The following is a 22,420-nucleotide window of genomic DNA, read 5'->3' on the forward strand; positions in this document are numbered from 1 at the left end:
CCGCATCACGCTAACGTTAAAAATAACGGAGATAGCCCGCAAAAGTACCCAAAATGGGACACCCTGTACATATGTTAACCTTTTTTCTTGTAATGTCTATTAGTGCCGAAATAAGGGTTAATAAGTAAAAGACGTTTGTTTTGGCGAGATCACCCTTAGATTTCAGCACCATAGGAAGATTTAGAAAGAAAGCTTGACTGAAGAAGAAGTAAGAACATAATATCTAATTTTTTTGTCCTTTGATTTTTAAATGAATTTCATTTTCTTTGTTGACATAAGGGAAGACTCATTTTCCTAAAAATGTGTTCTGAGACATTCTTGTAATCAGTTACTGCAATAAACAGTGTTTGAGTAGCACAGACATTTTTTGACTGATTATAAAAATTTGGTTGATTGATTTGATTATTTAAAGCATATTTTATCTTTAAAAACAAAAAAAAAAACACCAAAATTAATAGAACGACAGTTCTTATACAAATTAAAATAATAAATTATGATAACTAAATAATGATTGCAAACGTCAGGATTCGAGAAGCTGATGTGACTTAACTTATCTAAAAAGCATAAAGTATGCGATATGTGTAGTGAGTGTAGATGCACGTTGTTAAGGCCAATTATCAGAATAATGCATTCTGATAACTTCTTACACATACCGAGTTTATACAGCTTCCACGAATGCATAACTCATAACTCTTAATTAAATAAAAATTAATTAAGAATAAAAAAGAATAAATTCGTAGTTTGAGTATTACAATTGCATAGTGATACTTTTTTGACTGGTATTTAAAAAAAAAATGTATTGAGTTTTATAAAAACTGAAAATTTATTGAAATCACTTCAGCATCCCTAGCTTAACATTCATATAATATAATGGATGCGTTATGCCTTCTTTGTGCCTTAAATAAATTTGTCATTGTTTTTTAATATTAATAAACTTAGAACATTGAAAGGCTAGAAGTAGCATGTCGTGGAACTATGGGCAGGTTTGTTTGCTTGCAACATCTCTGATACAATGATGCCAAATGCTTATAGAGAAATGGCAAAAATCACTTTATAATATCATAAAAATTTTCAGTTTTTTCCGAAAACTTAAAACAATACTACTGCTCCCCTTTAATAAAATATCAAGCATTTTTTAAAAATAAATTTGATAAGATACTCTATATCGAAGTCAATATACGTGAAATATGAAAATAAAGTACGAAGAAACGAGAAAACGGTAATGGCATCGCAACGCCGCTCGAACGCATTGTTGACGCCACCGATACAAGCACTCTCACCAGTGACGTCGTCAACAAATATTTACCTGATAAATTTTTATTAATTATTATAGAGTTTAAGTATAAGTAATATTACCATTTATGAGCTATTTATGTGTTTTTTTAACGGACTTCGTTAGAGGAAGGTCCTAATAAAAGGCAGCATTTTTATGGAAATAAAATATTTTATTAATATAATATTATAGATTTCTTAATAAATCATGTTTTAAGACACACATTTTTAACATTTTGCAAAATTTTATTATTGTTATATTGGACAAAACTCAGTTTTACATCACTTACTTTAAATCACATAATATATACTTCTATGGTGCTGACTTTTTCAAAGGGACAGTATTGCTTCAGCGGAAAGAGTTAAAACTACAAGGATGTTCAAATTGTGAAGGAGTTGCAGGTTTTTTATAGGTTATAAGATTTTTATTATGAGTATTATTTAGCCTGTACAATGGTTTTGAGACATTTAACAGTGACCTATATAATACCTAATACCAATTATTATATCAGATTAATTTATACTAAAAAACAAAGCTTACCTAAGAAAAAAGACTATGTACAATAGATTAGATTAGATAGTTTATTAGTAGTAATATACAAACAAGTACTTTTACAAGTCAAATAAAATATGTAATATGTTGGGCTTTTTCGAAAATCATGTTATTATTTCTTAAGTATTTTAATAATAACTTGAGACATCTAATTCAATTTCTTTGGCGCAAATTTGTTTGTTGCAATCTTCGAATTTTAATTTTTTGTTCTTTTTTTTTTCCATAATTTGGTGACAAGTGATTTAGCTTTTAAAAAGTCCTCAGGATATCATTTTCATTTTACCCTAGAGTAATATATATAAAAATAATATTAATAAATAGTATTACCAATATTAAAAAGAAAAAAATAAAAAAATGTATTATGATAATCCAATTGATCAATAAAATGTATGTTATTATAAAGAATCTTTCAAATATCATACATTTGATTAATTGCATTTAATTACAAATATAACACAATAAAATACTACATCACTTTTAAATAAGATATATAGAATAAGATGATACATGGCATAAAAGTCTTATTTGTACTTAGAGAAAGAATTGAACAATAATTTTTAAATGTGCTATAATGATGTCTATTTTGAGTGTATTTTTACCTTTTCCTTGGCAGAGTCAGGGAATGTGTAGCGGTTAAACAAAAACGGATTGGATGGGAAATAGTAATTGTTGACCTAGACCCCACAGTAACTATTAATCGCAGATGCAGTTATTGTTGATGATGAATGATCATATCTATAATTATACAAAATTTGGTGTATCAAGAATATTAATTTATTTTAATTATTCATACTTGTCTATATTAGCTTCACTGTTTGTACTATATACCATTTTGGAAGCTAAAGAAGTTTTTGCACTCTTCAGGAAAACTACCCTTGCAGCTTTGAAGGGTAAATAACTTAGTAAATTAACTGAATTATCGGCTGCTGTGTTTTTAACTAGTGCATCAGAAATTCTAGTAAAAAAATAGTTTTACACACATACCTAATTTAATAAGTATTAGGTATAAATAAAGCTTATATGAGTAACACTTTCGATTAATGAAATCCATTGTTCCCTTTGGGCATATATTAGGCAATTTATAATAAGTATTTGATATTTAATCAAAAAGCAAAAAAAATTACAGTAATAAATTAATATGTGGTGCCAATTACTATATATATATTATTATAAGTTGCAATATGGTAAAACAAAAAAAAAATTATCGACCAAATTTTAGGGAAAGACAAAATTAACTATACATAAATATCAAATCTAAATAAATTACAAAATTCTTTAAAGGCAATAAAAAATTAGTAATTTCATCTATCTACCTAATGTCTATATTAAAAAACATAACTATATATAGATAGGTATATGGGTATTATGCCATCTTTATGCCAAAACAACAAAAAAAACATAAAATCCTGCAATAAAACCAGGGACAAAATTCTAGTTTTATATTTTTTATAGCCTATTGATAGATGAATATGTTCAAAAATATATTTAGATTTAAAAATATAAATATTTTGGTATTTTACACACACTTTCACATTCAAGTTTTTATTAGGTTTATATCTATAAGATCCCCTATTCTACGTTTATGATGATGGTTACCCCATGATGTGATGTTATGAAAGTATCGGTACTTACTTGTGAAAAGATCGGCTTGAATCACCTTTTTATCATGATGCGGCACAAACGACACAAGTTTTTGCCATCCTAGCAATTTAAAAAAACACTAAAATGTGGCCTTTTTCCTTTTGAAACCAAAAAATTAAAGAAAATACACGAATCCCGAACGTAAACAAAAAGCCGTTTGACAGATGACACTATGCGTATGGCTCAGGCGCTTAAGTTCCGGTGTTGTCGCTTCAAATTTTTTAGATATTATATTTATTCTTAAAATAGGTTAATTGTAGTATTTATATTTTTTAATTCAAATTTTCCTATAAAATACAACACAAGTAAGTTAAATTAACGTTATAATGGTTGTTAAAATATAGCAAAAAATTTCCTCCGTTGGAAATTCGCGTCGACTTGACAACAGAGAATCGGCAAATATGTTTGTAAACAACACACCCCTCTTGCCCCTGTGCACATGTTGGACTCAAACAAAGTTGTTGTTTACTAATTCTAGCCTTTCAATGTTCTAAGTTAATAAATTAAATGTTATTCTCATAAAAGTGTATTAAACCAAGCAACTTGAACTTTTGCCTATTATCTAATCGGTTAAATTCCTAAGAAATTTGTAGCCGATAACTTTCAATCGCATGCGCCCCGCCAAGGATAATAAACCTTCGTTAATCTGCAAATCATCTACAAACAATAATTCTAATTCCAAACATGTCAACTCCGTAGAATGAAAAATGCCAACTGAACAAATATATGCGCGATATAAGAACAACAGCGTACTTAGCGTTTATTTATCTTACTAATAATAGATGGTGTGTGTTGGGGGCCTCTGTTCTCTAGCTCGTTAGTAAATAATAATACATAAAACGATCATTTTGATTATATTGTGGGCAGAGATGTGATTTGAATCTCCTAACCAGTTTCTAAATTAGAAAATTTATACTTTAATAATGTTAACACCTAATGTATATAAACTGATTTTTTAGTTAGTTTTCTAGATTTAATGATTAATTAGAACATCTAGTTCTAAACTCGGAGAATATTCTCGAGATGGAGGTTTTTTGAGAATTAACGCTGAAATGGGGTATTAAGAAAATGAAATTATATACAAAATCATAAAAAGAAATAACAGTGTTTTTCATATACAGCGTGTATCAGCCAAGTAGAATAAATTTTATAATAAAAAATATAAGTGTGTCATGTAACAGTGGTCGATATCAACTTTTTTATTTTAAATGCGACATCCTGTATATTATTCAATTTTGGATTTTTCAGTATATTCTAGACATATTTGATGTACAATGTTCTATACCAATTTTCAACTGTTTCGTTGATATTGTGTTTCCCGATTTATTGCAAAAAATTACATTAAAAACAAAGAAAATTATTTCAAAAACTAATAAGGAATATTGCTTGCCTTTTATTTAAACAACAAAAAAAATTAATGTAGGAGGATATGTCTCCCTATCCACCGATTTGGAAATATTCGGTTGAGTTCTGCCGGACATTGATTTGGTAATGGAGTGGGGTTCCATCTTGCTGAAACCACATGATATTAGCTGGCACTTATGGGTTTGCTGGATCAGGATATAAGTTTGTCAAAGTTGACAAGACATTATTTTAGCAATGTTACGTAATTATTATCATTCAAATTCTATCGATGAACAAGGGACTTTAGAACATGGAATGCCTTGAATAAGCCTAGCTGCAACCCATAGGCAAAGTGTTTGAGGTCACCATCTCTCAGACAATGATGTCAAATCGATTTTTCAATTTTTCATACAATATATATTTTTCTTAAACCGCCGCATGTTTTTCGCCGAAGTTGTTAATTTTATTATTAATTAAAAAAATAATACTATACGAAAGTGTCAGGTCAAAAATGTTAATTTAAAATCCGGTGGCGGTAAATAAATATTTTAATTTTAATATATGGGCGTTTACCAATTTTTATTATAAAAACAATATTAATCAAATAAATCAAATACTAGTCTTAGTGATAATTACTTACATTATATACTTAAAAACCACGATACTTAAATTACTTGTTGATTATGTTGATAAATATGTTGATACATGTAGTCAAGTGTAAGATGACATAACGTACGTACCTGGAAAAAATAAATGTGTTGAGCAACCAATTTCCTAATTATGTTATTTTATTTAGTATTTAGATATTTTCATTATTAAAAGATTTAAACATTTATAACTAGTTAAATTATTATTTAATAGCTATTTATGATATTTGAAATATAATTACGCATTGTGTCTGTCACCCACTAGCGCAATATAAATGTACTATTAACTGCTTAAACAGATAGTAAAATAGGATATTTGGAAAAATAGAATTTCATACTATAAATAGTACAGGAAAACGTAGTTTGCAACATTCAAATCTGTAAGTGGCTCAAACACTCCACAATACAGAAAGATTGCTTGTGGCTCAATCACTCCACAATGGGCAACTTGTTGGTAAATAAATCTACGTTATATGGCCATTTTAGGTAAAAGGAAAAAGATTATATGCAGCTCTAGCACTCTGCTTTTATTAAATGAATTATCTGTAAATATTTTATGTTGATTAAACAGGTATTAAATGTTTTATATCAAATATTATTATTATCTTGTAAAACACATATATTTAAAATAAAATGGTGAAATGTAAATAGCAACAACAATAAAAATAGGAAATAAAAAATAATGAAAATTGGATATGCTCCGTGAGAAAACTCACCAGTATAAAAATAATCCAAAATAAGGCACAAGCACTTAAAACAAATAATATTCACGCACGCTACTTTCACTTCAAAAGTCGAATACGTTTTAAAAAGATCTTTTAAGCGAAGTTTGGATCTCAGGGCTCTTAGACTGGATGTTTATGAGATCGAACCTCTAGTATCGAATTACTCTTGTATGGCTTGTCCATAAATTCTTTCTTAATCTTAATAGTTATTGCGGCGTTAAAAGAAATGGGACGAAGTGTTTGGTCTAGTTTAATATTTTTTTAAAGGGAAAAAAAAACTTACATCTCACAAAAGTTATACCATCCAAACGTAAACAACGAGGGCAATTGCCCAATACCTCTATACAGAAAATATTTTCGTACGAAACTTACAGCGTTGCCATTCCAATCCAAATTAAAAATCTTGATTATTATTAGTATCACGATAAATATAATACAAAATAGTTTTGGTTATTAAACGAATTTCACTCTTTCTTTTGCTTTATAATAAATAATGCAATTCAATTTCTGCTAATTATTCTATAATAATTAAAACCTGTGAGCGTCATTTAAATAATTTTATAATTTTTAATACGTTAAATAAATTCAAAATAGTCCAAAATAAATCATAAAAATAGAATAAACACCTTGTAAAACAACTGGGCGCTTGGGCGACTCCAAAGTAGAGATGGTGACCTGTAGACCTGAAATAATAAAAGTAACCTGAGCACACTTATTCCCGTAAAAATAATTAATAATAAAAATATTAAGCAAAACTCATTAATATGAAAAATATGAATTAATATGTTTTAAACTTGCTCAGTGATTTTACTTTTACGATAACCATTTAATTCATGTTCACCAACATTTAACCACTTAACTTAAATATCCCAAAATTCATTATTCACCAACTTATTATTTTTATCCGATTGTTAAATGTCCCAGTAACGACACTGACTGATATTGAATGATATAGAATCGTTCAATATGCCAAAACGTGAGCACTACATTACTCACAAACCGTAGCCAAAATGCTACCAAAAACATTATCATAAAATATGAGATGACACACTTTGTACTGAGGGGTGCAATGGACACCAAAACGCGAGGGTCCTCTCCAGATACAAAGCCTTGTTAAATACAACGAGCTGTGCAATGGTCCCAGACCAGCTCAGTATCTTAACAAGAAACAATAAACAATCGTCACAACAACACAAGCAAGACAAACAACAATCGGTCATTAAAATATTTCATTAATCACATTTTTAATTAAAAAGGTAAAATATCGGTGTAATCAATAAGATAGAAATAAGCATACTCTGTGATAACACTCACCCTTTCTTGTAGTAAAACACTACACCAAACAAACACAGCTTATTTCACGTCGCAACACCCTTTATTGTTTTTATTAAATAACTTCACTCTTTAGTGACCAAAACGCAAATGAATTTTATAAACCAAATATTTATCTCACTCTTTTATCGAAACCCATAAAAATAATTCCCGAGGGGAAACGCTAAGTGTAAACCGTATTTGGTTACTTACGGTACCGCTGAGCTAGCTTTAGTTTTGTAAATATCCTGGACCTCTTTTCGGTCAGACCGATAAATTTCATCTTAATGACTAAGAAAAATATTTCAATTCTTTAGAAAATAAACAGGGTCTTACAATTCATTCATTAATCACTGGCAACATGGAATACTAAGCATGTTTATCAAAACAATATCTCCACTGTGTAGATGTTGCGCTCAATCCAAAACATCCGATGTTTATTCTAGTGTATTAAATGTTCTAAGCAAGGGACCCATGCTTTGATATGACCCATGTTTGATATGATATTCAACAATTCCTGTCCAAACATTTTTAGAGTATTCGGTATATCATCCAGTGAGGATTTTCTTTAGACCAATAACGGCAATTTTGTCGATTAGCATGACCATGAAAGGTGCACTCATAGTGTGCACAAGTATTGTGTACACACCGAATCTGTATATAATACAAAAAAAATAGCAAAACATAAAATTTCTCATAAACAACAAAAAAATTGAATTTTGTTCTTAACCGTAAATACCCTAGTGGCTCGCAGGATTCCCCAGCTACTTCGAAATTTAAATCTCATTCGTTAGAATTCGGGAATCTTATATAAAATTTGCGGGATTCGCCTGCTGACCGAATGCGAATAAGCATTTGATGAGCGACAAAATAGGTGTTTGGGCTTATAGGATAATAATTTTCAGGATGAGAAAAATACAGGGTGTCCAAGATAAGGATCCTAAGCATGGGGATCTCGGTACCTGTTGGAGATACAGCTTCGGTTAAATTAGGAAAAAGTTGTGCACTTTGAAGCGTATTTACATGCCGTTGAGAAACTTCAAAAATTTCCATGGCCTGCTGAGATATTTGGAAAAAACGGAAATTTGCCAATATCGATTTTATTTTTTCCTGGCTTTATTTTAGAAGATATCAAAAAACTATTGACACTTTTGATGTAGTACGTGATGGCGCTTTTAAATTTTATATCCGACGTTTCGTTTTCGAGAAACCATCATCAACTTTATTTTTTAATATGGCGCGAAAAGAAAGTACACCCTGTATCTGATTCCATTTTTTATTACAAATTCAATGATGTATCACATGTCACATTTTTTTTGTTAGTTGAAAGGAAAAATGCAAATTTTCAATTTTTTTAGCATATTTTTTAAGTAAGCTTTGGAAACAAATGCTTTGACGTATTTAAATACCTGTTACCGAGTCTGTCACATTTTTCTTAATATCTATTTAGAGAGTGATGAAGCTAAATGAAGCATTGATTTGCATTGTACATTGTACTACTTATAAATAAAAAAATGTAAGCAGTTATAGACAAATGTTTTATGATTTTTCTAACGATATGCAACAAATAATGAATACATTTTAAAAATAACGAAAAAAGCAATAAATTAACGCATTTTATAAATTTAATTTAAAACAGGTGTTCAAACAGGTTTCCGTTATTTTCTAGACATAAGTATGATCTTCTTACAGTAGCAGTTAAACCATCACGCAATATCTCTGGCGTAATACTTTGAAAAGCGGCCGTCACACATTCTCGTAACTCCTGCTCAGTTCCAAAAGAATGTTGATAGACTCGGTTTTTAATAAATCCCCAAAGGAAGAAGTCCAAAGGGGTTAAGTCCGGGGATCGCGCTGGCCAAGACACTTCACTGGAGGTTCCACTCCACTTTTCAGGAAAACCCTGCGAAAGATACTGTCGAACTTGCCCAGAATTATGTGCAGGAGCCCCGTCTTGTTGAAACCAATAGCTATTGACTTGTGCCAGAGGTAAATCATCTAAGCAGTCTTCTAAATCATTTTGCAATAAATTAAGATATCGTTCTGCTGTTAATGAATAATGGTAAATAAATGGACCTAGTATTTTGGTTCCTAAAATTCCACACCACATATTAAACCCAAAACGTTGTTGATGTCTTGAGATTTTGTTGGACCCAGTAATGACTATTGCGGCGGTTAAAGATACCATTATTAGTGACCATACCTTTGTCGGACCATATTATTTTTGACGGAAAATTAAAATCCTCTTCACAGGCACGTGTATACCACTCACAAAAATGCCGACGTCGTTCGAAATCCCCAGGTTTAAGTCCTTGGCAAATTCTAAATTTGTAGGGGTGATATCTGTTTTTACGTAAAATAAACTGAGCTGTAGATTTGGCCACTCCTACATTTTTTTTCAATTTGCCTGGTTGATATCTCGGGGTTTTCAATAACTGCTTGTAAAACATTATTTTGAGTTTCTTCAAGAGATTCCTTTTTTCGAGATAGAACAGGCTTTTTAAACGCACCATATTCTTTTAAATTTCGAGCCAACTAAGAAAATGGATTTACATGGTTGCTTTCTATCTGGAAATTTATTAAGATAGATTGCTGCTATATTTACAGTATTTTTGTAGCACAAAATGTAGCACGACAGCATGTCAAACTTCTCTTCATGACTATAATGACCAGCAGGCATATTTGAAGATAATAACACAATTTTAGCAATAATAACGACAACAGTAAATAATAATAACAATAATTACTCAACAAAAAACACCTCGACAATCACGGTAACAACAACGGCAATTAATATTTAATAAAAAATATGTAACAGGGTAAAAGGTATTTACGTCAAAGTGTCAAAGCATTTGTTTCCAAAGCCTACTTAATAATATGTTTAAAAAAAAAGAAAAATTTTATTTTTCCTTTTAACTAACAAAAAAAATGTGACATTTGATACATCGTTGAATTTGTAATAAAAAATGGAATCAGATACATGGTGTACTTTCTTTTCGCGCCATATAAAAAAATAAAGTTGATGGTGGTTTCTCGGAAACGAAACGTCGGATATAAAATTTAAAAGCGCCATCACGTACTACTTCAAAAGTGTCAATGAGAAAGTGTCAACAGTTTTTTGATATCTTTTAAAATAAAGCCAGGAAAAAATAAAATCGATATTGGCAAATTTCCGTTTTTTCCAAATATCTCAGCAGGCCATGGAAAGTTTTCAATGGCATGTAAATACGCTTCAAAATGCATAACTTTTTCCTAATTTAACCGAAGCTGTATCTCCAACAGGTACCGAGATCCCGATGCTTAGGATTCTTATCTTGGACACCCTGTATAATAGGTGAATGTCCAAAAACAATGTACATATCCTTCTAGAAAGAAGAATTGTATTTTTTAAATTGTAATAATTTCTCCGATATGCGCTCTTCTTCTTTAATTTTTATGTTTATTTTGGTTTCTGTAAATGCGAAGTAATAGAACATAATTAGCTGATGGCTTAGAGAACTCTCAGCGAGCCTTTTCTGGCTGAGAATATCCTCTTTCAAGAAAATATTCTCTTACCTCACTAATCAATAGTACACGTCATTAATCCCTAACTTCTTTTTTTTTTTGATTATCGAGTCCGACACTGGTCCACATTACGTAGCAAAAAAATCCCCCATATCTTGCGCAGTTTAACATTCCAGGATTTTCCATTTCTTTGTTGTCTTTACCCACTGATTAAATTCCACCGAGGCGACATAGAGACGACGGTCGATATTCCGTCAGTTATTTGTGGTAAATAAAGACGATCAATACCTAAACTTCTTAGGACCGAAGTTTGGAGCACTTACACCTTTGTGGAATAGGGCGAGTTAATCGTAACAAAGCCTATTTATACCTTTAAGCGATATAGGGTTTTGGGGGTAGCGGGTCATTTTCTTTTCGAAGGGAATATTTAGACCTGATTTAACCAACAGTAACTCCATGCAGTAGAGGGATGTGTTAAACTTTTAATTGAGTGGTTAACTAGAATTTTTCCTAGTGGACTTGCGGCATATACAAATACCATCCGGTGAAGCGGGATTGTGGGAGATGCTAATAATAATAGCAGGTGACGAATGATAGCTTGTTTGTTTAATTTATTTAGTGTATACACTACGGATTTACAAATTTAAAATGGTATGGTTCTCTAAAGTTATTTGTTACAGAAAAGGAAAAAAGTAAATGGAATGGAATGGAATGGAAAAGGAAAAAAGTAAACTCAGAAAAAATTAGTTAACAGTGAAAAATAATAAATACAGGTCGTAAAATATTATAGAATATAATGTAGTGTTTGCCTATAATTAATATTAGTCATTATTCCAATATAGTGCACACTAATGCATTGTAATTGCTGAAATATCTTAAATAGGCTGATTATCGACAAAATATGTGACCTTTGAGCGACACGAGGGTAAGGTAATCACCCTTGATAGTCTGCTGCGTATATATAGACGTTTACCTAGATAAGATCTTATTTATTAAGGATTGTCATGTCGGATTCTTCTTAATTTATTTATTTATATCGAAGCAACTATATGGCTTTAATACAATGAAATTGAACTAATCAAATTTGCACAGTTACAAAAATAGTAGTATCATAATAACGTATTTTAAATTTAGAGAAGAAAAAAACGCCTAAACAAATTGGCGGTGTAAGACTTATATTTAAGTCAGTCATTGTTTATCGTCAATCATATAACCAAATGTTATCTATTCATGTAAATGATATTAACACTTTCACCAAAAACTTATCTATCTATACCGATCTAATAAACTTAAATTTAAGTACGCAGACAACTATAATCTTAAATTAAATGCTGAATAACCAACAGACCAATTTGAAGAGTTCCAACATTCACAAGTCGCACGTTATAATGATTTTATGGTACCAATTCACGGAACTGCAGCTTTTCGGTACTCTTTATATATAGCTACTGGAATGTGGAGAGGTATTAAGCAATTACCCCTCAAAGAATTTTCTAAGCAAATAAAGACACGTGTATTATGTACCTCAGGATGTTTTGTTTTACCTAACAAATACACAGGTCACAGTCAACTTTCACAAATACATTTCCACAGTCTTCCCTGTACCCCAGACCCGCCATCACTTTTATAGCTCTTCTATGGAGGACAAATATTCTTCCAACCACTGCCGAATGCCTCCAAGCTATAATAACATATGTGATAAATGATAGTGGAACAATGTTTAATAGTCGAGAGAGATTGAGGTTGCGGAGAACATACAGGTTTTTATCTCCCAAAGACAACAAATATTGTAACTCTCTTAGAATTTAAGCATTTTGTAAATTCCAAGAGAAAACAGGTTTTTTCCTAGTTTTCCGGCAAAACTACTTATGTGATTTCTCCATTGCAGCTGAGGATCTAAAGATTATTACCTAAAAAAGTGACCTCAGATTCATTTGGAACATTTACTTCCCTCATAGAAAACACCATCTGTCTGGTGTTTGCTGTATTAAGGAGCAACTTGTTGGAAGATTACTGTTGGGCTTTAATCAAAAGTAGTTGATAACAAAAATCGCCTTTATAAAAGTTCCATAATAAAAGAGATAGTAAAACATCAAAAAACTGTGAACATAATACTTACCTATTGAGAGTTCCAACAAAATGCAGCCGCAACATGCAGGTTATTCTATACGGAAAAGTTTTCATTAAAAAATCATCCGGTCCCCCATATGTTTATAAATTTAGTTATTAGACTTCCTGACACAGGGTATTTAAAAGAACAACGAGAGGCCACGCTGGAAGAGCTGCTTAACCTTTGAGGAAGACATTTTAGAAATGGTCGAAGACGACCAAAAACTAAAAGAGTTGTATTTTGCCAGTAGCTTTTAGAACAGTTCGGCAGAAGATTATACGAAATTAATTTTGTATGCAGACAAGGCCACATTTACACCAGATGGAGTGCACAATTTCCACAAAAATCATGTTTTGGTAGTAGAAATTGCGCATGCTCTAAAAATAAATAATTTTCATCATCTATTGTTAGTAAATGGCATCCTTATTGGACCCTACTTTTTTCTTTTCCGACTGGCTGGTGAAATTTATTTAGATTTTCTTCGCCGCAATCTGCCACAATTATTAGAAGATTTATTAATTATTCCTCTAAATGTGATACAGAATGGTTCGTACATAATGGGGCTCCACCACATTTTAGGCAAGAAGTTTATTAACATCTAAATAATTAGTTTCCGAATAGATGGATAAGGGCGTAATCAACCCATTTCTGGATTCCTCGCTTTCCAAATTTAACGCTTTGCGATTCTGTTTTTATGCAACTATAATATACAGATTGGCGAATGAATCCCAACACATATAAAGTTCTTGAAAGGCGAGATGTTGCAACGCCGCAGCCGTCACAGTACAGCTGCACAGAGCTCGAACCTAAACAGCAGGTTCGAGCTCGATTATTTTATAAGCGTCTGACGTCGGTGTGGGCTGTATCTCTTGCGGCAAAATTTAAAAAAAAAACATATTACGCGACTTTGGTATAATATTTAGTAGTATATATAATATTAGACAGGAGTTATATGTGTAAAACCCGCATAGATTTGTAATTACATTTTTTTTATGCTGTGCATTGCATATTAAAAAATTAAAGCGTTGTTCTTATTAAAATAAAATATACACTTTAATAAAAATAGAATGTAAGAATTATAAAAAAAAAACGAAAATAAAAGTCTAAATAATAAACCTAATAAATAATTCTTTAAATAAAAGGCTCAAGAAGACCTCCTTCTTTAGGTAAATAAAAGGTTAGCCTATAGTAAAGGCTGTTTCTTATTTCCAAAAAGTTTAAGTTAAAATGGAATTGGCAGATTCAACAATTTTGGTTCTTAACTCCTCTAAATTCGTTGGCCTACTATTATAATGTTTATAAAGTCTCCTTAAGATAATACAAGTCATTTAGTGACAAATTCATAAGACTTTTATTACCACTTAAACATTGTACATAAAAAAATATATTTTTTTCATTACAAGAATTTACACAATGTAGATGAGTAATGCGGACTGAACTGCGATTATAAAAACAACCGATAATACATACACGAGCTAGCGCGCATGTGCTGCTCAGACCGTTAAAACATGCTAATTACAACTAAAACAAGAATACTTTCCCAATTATAATTATTTAGAAAATAAGTTATTAAACCCTAAAAACATATAAAAGCTAAAAACAAAAAAAATATAGAGTAATAATTCACTAGATCAATTACATTAATATAGGTATCATTTGTGCAATAGTCAGAGAGGAGGAAGGGCGGCAAAAAACACGAGCCGAGGCTGGAAAACCAGGACAACACGACACAAAAATGAACCATTTAAAATTTTATTATTTTTTTTTAAATTTTTATGCCTGCAAGATCAATAAGACCAGTGCTGATTTGAATAAATCAGGAGATCTTGAAGGCCATTTAATATTGCCAATCCCGCTATTAAGGCGGTTTCGAAAAGTATTTGTTAAAAATTCTTTTACTCTAACCGCATTATGAGTAGGACAACCATTTTGTTGAATATAGACTGATCTCAGGTCTTTTTCAAGGAGGAGTTGAACGGCAGGAAGAACTTGATTTTGTAGCAACTCAAGGTATTTTTCGGCGTTCAAAGTACCATCATTGTAAAATGGCCCAATAATATGATCGCCCAAAATACCAACCCAAACATTTAACTTTTGAGGGTACTGGGTACGGAACTAAAAACTTTTACATTATTCGCCACTCTTCTTCAGGAAACACCTCCTGAGTTTTGGATTATTTAAAACATTTGTATCCAGATTTTTTTCCGAATACCCGTCACCGTTTTCCAACACTTCTGCTCGATCGTGTTGAATCCAAAACTAAAGCACTACAAACCATTTCTTTCCGCCGTTCTATTTCCTGAACGCTTTCAGTAGATGGTTCTTGAGCTTTGATGTGACAATTTCTACATTCTTGGAGGTAAAAAGAGGTGTAAAAATTTGACACGACATTTAAAATTCTTTAAGCACAAGGAATAGGTTTATTTTCAAAATTTACTGAGAATAAATTCCTGCATTGTACTGCCGAATTGCCTCCATAAAACCATGTGGTGCCATTTATAATGCCTTCATGTAGTCTTCTATTCGCCAACCTGTATGTGATTTTTGATATATATAAACGTCTTTTGACAAGTTCTACCCTGTATATTACTTCAACTTCATGTTTTGATAGGTCATTTATACAAATGATGAACAAAATTGGTCCCAGGATAGGTCCTTAGGGCACTCCATCTAATACTCTCTAAACACTCCTTGAGTCAGATGCTGGCAGGTGAAAAGTTATAATGGGAGAGCTTCGGTAGAGGAATTAAAGAGGATGAAAGGAGTTAAAGCGCATGTTGTGAAATAAGTCCACAATATTCGAAACCAGATCCAGTATTGCATGACTGACATTTGATTTAAAAAAAATTGTCCCGCTATACATTTCTCTAGGATCTTTGATAGAATAGGAAGAAGAGAGATGGGCCCGTAATTTTCAGGTAAAGAATAAATAAACTTATAAAAAATTCTCAAACAAATATTTATAAGTTTATTTAACGGAATAATCATTTGGTTTTTTACGGTCTTAATTAGACCTATATTTAATCCATAAATGTTTCGTCTAGACTTTTTCTTAATATATAACCTCCTGAAAAGAGAACTTTCTACCATTTGTGCGAGAATCACTCTTGAGAAGGTCATCATTACTAAAAGGTATATTTTTAGAGTGTTTTGGGCAATTTTTTAGAAAAATTCATTAGTCATTGCGTGAAATGTTTTCATGCATTTTTGTCTTGTAAAAATTTTACACCCATAATAAATGCATTATTTGCCACATTGTTTTTACTGTATTTGAGGAGTTGCAAATGAGCCTAGGATTAGAATCTATTTTTGCCCATTTGATTTCTTTAATATGCAGTTTTTTATAATTTATATATTCGTTAGAAATATCCTGTGAATCAAACTAACTTACCATCTCATTCAAAAGGTGCAAATCCTAACCCATACATCTCAGCCTTAGTTGCAAAAAAAATAATTAGGCTACCATACAAATAGCAATCAAGCCAAAACGTTGTTTATAAAATTGTTTATAATTACGAAAAATTAATTAAATAATATATTTCTAAAATTCAAATACAATTAACCAAGTACGACCTTCTATGAATTTATGTATTGACTGCTTTGTTCCTTTAAAGAAATGTTTCGCTAAAAAATTTCGATATTGGTTTTCATGAGAGTTGAAAGAGTTAATAGTTGTAAAGAAGAGGGCACACAATAGATTTTTGAACTCACAATTGGATGCCGATTATCGTGCTTTTTCGGTTCTACGGACAAGATGTAAAATTTAAAAAAAAACACTGCCATGGTGAATATGTGTTTCTTACAGAGCAATCTCTTAGGAATAATCTGCGAAATTTTTGAAAATTTGTAAATAATAAAAAAGGCAACTGTGCAGTCTGTCAAGAGATATTTTACGAAAACGATAGAGGCTCTTCTGGTATTCATATAGTCAATCTGTTCTCTAAGTTTTTTTTTTCAAATGTATAGCAATGCACCACCTAACTGGAACGATTCAGTATCTGTAAATCAAGTTACAAATAATTTAAATGTTTCTAAGTTAAGCATAACAATCTCTGAAATTTATTCTAAGCTGAGTACATTAGATGCTTGCAAGGGTCCTGGCCCCGATGGGTTGCCTCCCATGCTATCTTCTTAAAGTATTAAAGCTTTATTATCTCAAGACCTTTGTTTATATTATTCAATTTATCCGTAAAGACAGGTGTTTGCCCTGACTTTTGGAAATTAAGCTTTGTGACGCCCATTTTAAAGTCCGATGGTGACAGCAGTCAGGTCAAGAATTATAGACCAATAAGTATCCTTAGTTTTATCCCAAAGCTTTTTGAGAGAATTGTTTATGGTTTTTTTGATGCGTCATCTTGGTGTTGTAATTAATGACAGACAATTTGATTTTATATCAGGGCGGTCTACTGATCTGAATGTTCTCACTTTTACTGAGTTTGTTATCCAGTCTTTTGAGGAGGGTTGTCATGTACCTGTAGTATATATGGACTTCAGTAAAGCAGACCGCGTCGATCATGCAATTTTGTTAAGCAAACTAAGCAAGTACGTCCTTACCGGTCCCCTATATATGTGGCTGAAAAGCTACTTATCTAACCGTAGGGAGATTGTTAAACTGTGCAATTTTGAATCAAATGAAGTACAGACTCCATCTGGTGTTCCCAAAGGATCACTTCTGGGGCTTTTTAACATCTTCATCAATGATATTGGAAGTTGTTTCATGAATAGCTACTATCTGAAATTTGCGGATGACCTTAAGGTTTACGGTAGAGTCTTAAATTTGGATGATTGCCTCAAACTTCAGCTTGAGTAGGCTTGCTGGTTGGTGTATCGCTAATAATATGGTCTTGAATACCAGTAAATGTCATTGCATACTTTTCTCTCGAGGTACAGGCCAGCTTAGTCATATTTATAGTATTAATGGCACTCCTCTGGGAGTGTTATCTAGTGTAAAAGACCTTGGTATAACTTTTGGACTCCCAGTTAAATTTCTTTCTTCATGTCACAACAACTGTATTAAAGGCTATGCAAATGCAGGGTTTTATTAAAAGGTGCACCAGAAATTTCCAGGACATTGCTTCTATTAAGCTTCTTTACTGTGCACTAGTTCGTTCTTAACCTGGAGTATGGTTAATGTATTTGGTCACCTCATTCTAACTATCACATTCAGATAATTAAACAGGTTCAGCACAATTTTTTAAGATACATTGCGTTCAAAAGGAATGTTCCACTTCCTATTATCTACCACGAGTTTGAGTCGGAACTTAATATCCATACTCTCCAAACCCGTCGTAAACATCGTGACCTGTCAGTGTTCTATGCCATTCTTCAACCCATTATGGAAGTAATTCCTTTATTACCAGGGCAGGCAAACTTGCTAACCAGTACTCGGATCAGTTGGATTGTTTTACTAATAGAATAGAATTTTTAAGACTGTTGAAAGCCAATGTTCTGTGAATGTATTCTGTGATGTGAAAATATTTAAGTCAAATTGTACCCTATCTATTTTTAAGGTTTTTATCAGGTATTATGATTTTGTGCAATGTGTACTGTAGGTTAGGTTTTTCTTCTCTTGTAAAATGTTTTTATATTGTTGTAAATTGGCCAATTGCTCGTTGAAAGTGAAATAAATAAATAAATAAATATGCCCACGTTAAAAATACATGGTACCCAAATTAGCAGCATCAGAAATTTGCAAATAGGTCAAACATTCTTCCATGCATAGTAGAAATATGCAATATAGTGATCGATTTAAGTCGAACTATAGTCTATTGTTCAAAGATAGCACTTTATTTTAGCGTGTTAAAATTATTAGGAATCCTCAATGCAAAATTTAGAAAATGTTATATTGGTCAATACAGAGATGTCACCCACTACACCATTTTGGGTATTTAAATTTATTTAAATAGAATAACTTACAAGATTTTGTTTAAACGTTAAAAATTTTAAATACTTAAAAATAAACGTAACTCTGAGTTTACTTTTAGTTGTTCTTTCATGAACCAGTGCTCGACAACGTTCAGAGCTTTTTGTATTTTTTCGAATACATGAGCCTAGTTGATCGTCGTCTGGGTATCCCACAGCGAAGATATGATGTCTCTGCAGTCGTGTTAGCAGGTTGTCCGATGCAAGATTGACAGTAGCGATGAAAGTACTCCTCCGGTACCCTGCGGTGTTCCCCTGCACACCGTATTTTAGCATTTGGTTGACCCAACCGCCTATCACAGGATGTATACCTCGTTCAGCTGGCATGGATGATTAAGTCGTATGACGTGTTGTCAAATGCTCCCTTAATGTGTAAGCAGGCTGTTTATGACGATTTCTTTACTGTTCAAAGATTGCTCGACACTCTGAGTTATCTCGTGGATTTGATTCACAAGATTTACCTGTTTGGTAAGTAAGCATATTGGTGTCGACTGTCATTTAACTTTCTCATAGGTTACAACCTTTTTTACCGGTTCGAAGTTTTCCCTTTTGCCCCTGTCGGGTATTGGGCCTGTCTTGATTGGAGAATTTCCGATCCCGGGAAGTTAAGGAGTGTTCAGCATTAAGCCGAGCGTTTCCTCCTCGGTTGTCGTATATATGCAAAAACCAAGTCTGTTGCGGCTCCTTGGCTATTGCCTTGTGGCATATCCAAGGAGCATATTTGCATATCTCAATTAGGTCCATGTATAGTTTTCTCCAACCTTCTCTTTTTGCCTTTTTTATGTCATTGTATTTGGCTATGGTTTGTCTATATTGACTGATTGACTATTTTACTTCTTAATTTACTATATTATAAAACCAAAATTAGCCCCACTGTTTAATTAAAACATCTTACATCAAGTTCTTTACTTACAAAAATATTATCCAGCGTATAACCAACCCAATCCCTTAATAACTACTAACTATTTTAAATACCATAGTTTAATATTAACTGAAATCTGAAAAATTTGATTTTCAAAGACTTTTTATATAAAACATGCTGCGTTAATATTGGATAATTACAAGAAACAACTAAATGTCACCCATAATAATATATTTTATTTGAAAATAATATTGTATTGGGGTGTGGTCCCTGCATTCAAACACGCAACAGAACTATATTTAATTGGATGTAATGCACATGCACTCGGCTGCCCCAGTCACGTGACCGAATCGCTGGCAGCCCCTCTAAAAAGAAAAAACAATATTTACAGGGTGTGATCGGTGCGATTAGATTATGAATATTTAGATTGCTGCCTCGATTTTCTTTCCTTTTTTACTTTATTTTTTTATGCGGAAAAGCCGACGGCGCGCCTGTGAACTTGGACGAGCGAGTGTGTTGCACCCCCGCCTGCGGATGTCTAGGGCTCGCAACCCCGTTTCCATGGTAACGGTCGATCCCTTCATCGACGTGTTTATTCCCCCGGCCGCCGCCTATCGCTCTTCTCTCTTTCAATTTAGCTACCGTTTCGTTGCAGACCGAATACTCCATATCGTTTGTTTTGGCTATGTTGCCGGATTGAGATAATTTATTCGAATCTATTATTTTAGGAAGAATTTATGTTACTCTTATCGGTCATAGGCGATATGTTTTTAAATTATTTCAAATTAGACTTTATATACCGGGTAAGACAGTAAAAAGAGAGCACTTAATAACTTTTCAAGAGATAAAGAAATAAAGTTTGGTATATCAGTAGAATAGTTATAAGAGCATCTTCGGACATATTCTGTTATTTTTCGTTACTTCCGGTTTAACAGGAAGTAACACTAACTTTTTGATTTACAATAGGACAATTGGACGTATATTATTACGTAATGTGATAGAAAATAATATTCATTGTATTTTATTACTTGAATCTTTTACACGCCTACACGGAAAAAAAACTCCACTATAACTAAGACTAATAGTCTTGACTGAAGATGTTTATATTCATATATCCGCAATGACAACTAATTTTATTCCAAAAAACGTATTGGTGTTAATCCAATGCAAAAAATACATTTCATTTATATATTAATAATCTTTGTCTTAGTATAGCGATACTTGGCAGAACACGTTTGCAAATATTATTACAATAGGATAAAAGCTTTATTTAAGAATAGTAATCTTTTGATACAATTTTTTTATTTGTATTGATAGTTACTAACTAAACTTGAAATAAGTATACCGTCAATGCGGGTGACTTGATAACAATTTTGACATGTTCATCCCTCTACGAGACACAGAATAAAAAATTGGTTTGCAAAAAAATATGGAAAACTTGCACATAAGTTTGGGGAATATACAGGGTGACAATTTCAAGAGTAGCCAAGGCTTATAATTTTTAAACCGTAAAAGATATAAAGAAATGCTTAAAACCGTTTCTATAGTAACAAGGGGGAACCAAAATGATAAATTTTTTAGGGATATACTATCATCCCCCTAACCCCAGAGCCACCCCCTTAAAAATTTTAAATTGGAAGGGTAGTCGAGTGATACCTTGTTTGAAAGGTCTATTAATTCCCTATATTTTGCCGTCTTACTCATTAAAATCAATGCAACCATTTCCGAGATATGTATGTCCTTTTAAATGTTAGTCAATTCATTTTACTATCAGAATAAAAATATTTATTCTGATACTAAAATGAATTGTTAAAAGCCAAAACAAAACTCCAATAAATAGTACAGTTATACTGAAATTATTGAATTGTCGGAATGGTATTTGGCGATGTAAAAAAAGGGAAAATTTTCTATGCCTGCCATTCTCGAAATATTTGTTTTTTGTTTATTTAAATTTTGCCTTAAAATGTTCAATTTTTGGTTTGGTTAGTAATATCGTGGTTCTTTTTGTGATTTAAAGTTCTCTCACTGCTCTAGTTTTATTTTTACAATGGTTTATACGATCGCCGAAAGAGTTGAAATGATATTTATTTATGGTTCTCAAAATCGCTGTTTTCGTAGAAGTGCCACAATATTTAATGAGAGGCACCCAGATAAGCAGGTTGGGCATTATTACATCCAGAAGTTGGTAAGAAAATTTGAAGAAACTGGGTTTGTAGGTAATATAAAGAAAAATCAGCCAAGAATACTGGATGAAGCAACTCAGATTGAGGTTCTTGGGCATTTTGCTATGGATCCTGGTATGTCGACTCGTCAAGCAGCAGCTGCCACAGGAGTGTCTCGTGAATCAGTACGAAAGATATTAAAAATTAATAAATTCCATCCTTACAAGCTACAGATTGTTCAAGAACTTGGTGATGACGATCCAGACAGGCGGATCGAATTTTGTGAATTAATGACCCAAAAAATAATAAATGAGCCACGTTTTATAAAAAACATTTGTTTCAGTGACGAGTGCACTTTTTATTTAAA

The 22,420-nt window shown here is 32.0% G+C and overlaps 1 protein-coding gene across 2 annotated transcripts in view; it reads left to right on the top strand.

Annotated features, from left to right (window-relative positions):
• Positions 1-22,420, top strand: part of LOC126740739 (failed axon connections) — a 224,499-nt gene that overhangs the window by 128,618 nt on the left and 73,461 nt on the right. The gene's annotated exons all lie outside the window — the stretch shown is intronic.

The sequence above is a fragment of the Anthonomus grandis genome, chromosome 9 (assembly GCF_022605725.1).
Source record: "Anthonomus grandis grandis chromosome 9, icAntGran1.3, whole genome shotgun sequence".
NCBI lineage: Eukaryota > Metazoa > Arthropoda > Insecta > Coleoptera > Curculionidae > Anthonomus > Anthonomus grandis.